The sequence below is a fragment of the Triticum aestivum genome, chromosome 4B (genome assembly GCF_018294505.1).
Source record: "Triticum aestivum cultivar Chinese Spring chromosome 4B, IWGSC CS RefSeq v2.1, whole genome shotgun sequence".
NCBI lineage: Eukaryota > Viridiplantae > Streptophyta > Magnoliopsida > Poales > Poaceae > Triticum > Triticum aestivum.
The window spans coordinates 649,624,618-649,629,735 of record NC_057804.1 but is presented as its reverse complement, the minus strand read 5'-3'; positions in this window follow the sequence as shown (position 1 = coordinate 649,629,735).

Genomic DNA, 5,118 nt, shown 5'->3' with positions numbered 1-5,118 from the left:
ACCCTCGGAGCCGCCGGAGACTTGGAGCCTCGGCGCCGCCCCATGTCCACCAGGAGAGGAGGCCCCACATCCACCAGGAGAGGAGGCTCGCGACCTCCCTGATGTCTATCCCCACCTCCCCCAAGCTCACCGTCTCCGCCCTCCGTCGTCTCCGCTCCGGCCACCACCTCATCGTGGTCAGGTAACCCTCCTCCCTCTGCCTCTCTTCTCCTATCTTCCTCCTCTCCTCCCTCCCGACCTTGCCCTCTTCTTCTCTCTATTGCTAGGTTTAGGTCAAATTCCTCTCTAATTTAGGTCAAATTAGGTTCAAAAAATTTCTAATTTTGGTCAGCAACGGCCATAGCAAGTCAGCAACTGCCATAGCAGTGCTCCTATGTTTTCTGTAGCGTTAGTAGAGTGCTAATTTATCTCTGCTCTAGCTTTGTTTAGTGGTCATAATTGAGGCCTAGGGCAGCTACCCCTCTGCTAGTCTCGAGCAATTCAAAGATTTAAGAAATAGCATTGGACAGAGACTTGAAGGAATGAGCTATAAGCAGAGAGGAGATGAGATGTTTGTGTTTCAATTCCAGATGCAGAGAGGAGATGAGATGTTCATTCTCTGGAATGCAGATACATTTTTCTTTTCGAACTTGTTTAACCAACAAATCTCCTTCCTTGATCATACATCTGAAGCTATGTATGATTCAGTTCACAATATAATATTGGGAGAGGAAATTATTAGTAGTCGTTTGGTTCTGATTGAGGTTGATTCAACTCTTTGATCCGACACGACATGTCACACTGCATCCATGTGTGTGAAGTACTTTAGATCCTGTTAGTGCTCTATTGCCCAAGGTAATTGACTACAAGACCAGTATATGGATAATCTGACAGTGAGGGTAGCAGTGAGATAATTTTAGTACTGACCTGGGAGAGGAAGTTGACCCAGATGGCGTAAAAGTTCTTTAAACCGTGCATGCTCTTTGTTTCGTGCAATCTAGTGTCGTACTGCCATCACAAAGTACATGACAAAACTAACAACACAGGTGGCTTGTTGAAGTATCATAACGTTATAAGGAGCACAACAACAGCTGTCAGTAGTTACACACTTGCACTGCATCTATGATAGTTGGATGCAATATATTTCCTACTGTATTTGCCTAGTGTTTAGGTCAACAACAATCAATGATTTTTTTAGTTAACAGCAATCCATGATTTTTAGTTAACAGCAACCCATGATTTTTAGTTATAAGCAATCCATGATTTTTAGTTAACATCAATCCATGATTTTTTGGCTGTTGGCTGCTGCTGTATGTTGCTACTGCTACTTGTTGGTGGGGCACTGGTGCTACTGCTAGTCTGCTAGTTGTGCTGGATGTGCTACTGCTAGTCTGCTGCTCGTGTGTTGTTGTTAGTTACTTCGGTTGCTCGTTGGCTTCTGCTAGTGCTAGGCTGCTAGTAGTTCTGTAGTGTAGTTGCGGCTTCTAGTGCTAGGCTGCTAGCGTGCTCGCGATGTTTTATGATCTATTGTAAGGGTACTAATTGGTCTCTTCTGCTGCTTATCAGAGATGGGGGGAAGCAGCCACCGCCGCTCTGCCACACCACAGTACGAGTTGGATGCTTCCGAGTTCTTCAGTATCATACTTGGGACTTCAGTATCATCCATGACGCAGGTATATAAAACGAGAGATCTCCCCTTCACCCATCTCATTATGATATCTGTTGTTTGCTACATCACTCATTGTCCCAAACTGTAGAGGCTGCCTGACAGTTTTATGAACATGCTGGGTGAAGATCCGCCAAATAATGTGAAGCTGCGACAGGCCGGCAGCGGGTTTCGCAGGCTGTGGGATGTGGAGTTGGTGATCAAGGAGGACCACATGTACTTGTATCGTGGGTGGGAGAAGTTCTACCGTGCCTACGACCTGCGGCTGGGGTACTTCCTTCTCTTCAGGTACGACGACGATGCCACCATGCTCACCGTGAAGGTGTTCAATGCAACTATGTGTCGCATGCGCTACGCTGACGATGATGATGCCAGTACATTCCGCCTCTTCTTATTCCTCTACATTTGGCTTTGTCTCACATCGATTGTTAATGGTCATTGTTGCATTTGGACAAGCAATGGGAGCAGCAGCAGCGACACTGGCTATAGCCAAAGCAGCAACGATTATGGATGTAGCAAAAGCAACAACGATTCTGGCTTTAGCGAAAGCAGCAGTGATTCTGGCAGCAGCGATTCTGACAACAAGAAGGATGATCCGGACTGGAGTGGGGGAGAAGAGAAGCAAAGTGGGGATGAGGAGCTGCAGGATGACGATGGGCATCAGGCTGAGGATGACCTAGCACTGGTGGTGGCTGACCAAGGGCAAGAGATGGTGGTGGCTGACCATGGGCAAGAGATGGTGGTGGATGAGGATGACCTAGCGATGGTCATGCCCGTCCTGCCTGAAGGTGGCCTCGCGATGGTGGTGGTGCCTGACAATGACCACGCACCGGTGGTGGCGCTAGCAATCCCACAGCTGGGCGACATGACCACGCCAATTGTGGTAGAAGACTACATCCCGCTGCCTCCACTGCCTCGCCGCTCTTGGCGCATCAGGCTGAGGAAGGAGAAGGAGAAGAACAATGAGAACTGAACTATGTCAGGTATGTCAGATCTCCAAAATGATATATATATATATATATATACTTATTTACCTATGTTATCTCTAATATGCTTAGTTTCCTATAGGTTAGCTCCAAAATAACTTATGTTAGCACAAAATGATCAAGTTTACATAATAAGCTTATAGTCTTCTTCTTATTCTTCTTATTCTTCTTCTTTTCCAAAATGACATAGGTTAGCTTCATTTTACCTAAGTTGGAACTAGAGAGCTTATATGCTTAGTTTCCTATAGGTCAGCTCCAAAATAACTTATGTTAGCACAAAATGATCAAGTTTACATAATAAGCTTATAGTCTTCTTCTTATTCTTCTTATTCTTCCTCTTTTCCAAAGTGACATAGGTTAGCTTCATTTTACATAAGTTGGCTCTAATATGTGAACTTAGAGAGCTTATATGCTTAGTTTTCTATAGGTTAGCTCCAAAATAACTTATGTTATCACAAAATGATCAAGTTTACATAATAAGCTTATAGTATTCTTCTTATTCTTCTTATTCTTCTTCTTTTCCAAAATGACATAGTTTAGCTTCATTTTACCTAAGTTGGCTCTAATATGCTAACTTAGAGAGCTTAGATGCTTAGTTTCCTATAGGTTAGCTCCAAAATAACTTATGTTAGCACAAAATGATCAGGTTTACATAATAAGCTTATAGTCGTCTTCTTATTCTTCTTATTCTTCTTCTAGTATTCTTCTAGTGTTCTTCTTGTTCTAGTATTCTTCTAGTCTTCTTCTTCTTCTTCTAGTATTCTTCTAGTCCTCTTCTTCTTCTCTTCTTCTTCTTCTTCTTCTTCTTCTTCTAACTTCTTGTTTATCATTTTGCAGATTTGATTTAATTCACGGAAGCTTGCATGGATGGAGTGTTTCTTTTCCATTTGTGTTTTTTATTTTGTATCAATGTGAAACTTTTGTGAATTGATGGATAACAGTGTTGGATGAACAATGTGAAACTTTTGTAATATGTAACGATGGAACTATGTGTTGGCTATGTATGTATATATGATGAAACTTGTGTGTTGGATATGATTGTTATATGGATGCTTGTTGTATATATATGTGTTGGATATCTCATATGTGAAATAGTGACCTGAGATTAAGAAAAAACAAAAAAAATGTTACTAATGGCGCACTTTGATGTGGTGCGCCATTAGTATACCAGATACTAATGGCGCACATGTGGGTTACTAATGGTGCACCTGTGGTGCGCCATTGCTAAAATATTCTAATGGCGTGATGCTAGTGGCGCACCAGTAGTGCGCCATTAGTAGGAAAAACTGGTGCGCCACTAGCATGCCTTTTCCTAGTAGTGCCCTTCAATGCTATTGAGTTGTTTTTCTGATTCAGATTGGGCAGGGTGCAGTGATGATCAGAGGTCTACTGTTGGTTTTGCTGTGTTTCTTGGCCCTAATCTTGTGTCCTAGAGTTCGAGGAAACAAGCCATGGTTTCTTGCTCAAGCACAGAGTCTGAGTATAAAGCACCTCCAAATGGAACAATAGAGATAATCTGGATCCAATCAGTCCTTGGTGAACTTGGTGTTTTCATGGCAAGACCACCTGTGCTGTGGTGTGATAATTTAGGAGCTACTTATCTATATGCTAATCCGGTATTTCATGCCAGGACTAAGCACATAGAAGTAGATTTTCACTTTGTTCGAGAGAGAGTTGCAGCCAAGGCATTGGACGTTCGGTTCATCTCTTCTAAAGAGCAAGTTGCTGATATATTCACAAAGCCATTGGCAGAGACGATGTTTGTCTCCAATAGATACAATCTGAATCTTCTTGAGGGAAGTTTAGATTGAGGGGGGATGTTAAACAGAATGTTGTTATAGATTAGGTGGCTGTTAATATTTGTAGTTATCTCCTTATCTCTTGTAACAACCTATGTAATCTCGGATATGCCGTGCCCTAGAGGCTGCATATATAAACACTCCCCCGGCCGCCCTATGGGCTGTGTCGAATCCCAATCTCCTTCTTCTGTTTCACAATTTGGACAAAGATACAAGCTTTTGTGGCAGAGCACAAACAAAACCATCGTCACTGAACCATATTTTGGGTATAACTAACATCGTACTATCATATATGGATCATCACAACAAAGAAACTCCATCTCCAAAGTCTCACATTTGTCACGTGGGAAATATAGGAATTTACCATCATATTTAGCTAAGAGGCGTAACCTCGCACGGCAACTGTGTCGGTTCGACATTGTTAGAAAAGCAACTTGTATTACTAGGAGGCCAGAGCCATCATATATATGTACAAGAGGATGCCAAAAGGCTAGAATACAAAAGGCCAAAGGACATCACCAATATAACTCTAACACCCCCCTCAAACTCATGGTGGATCTACAACACTGAGTTTGGAGAGGTGAAATCTATGTTGCGCTCTAGTCTGAGCCTTCGTGAAGAAGTCCGCTAACTGTAACTCGGAAGGCACATACTGAAGAGCAACAACATGATCCTGCACAGTAGCACG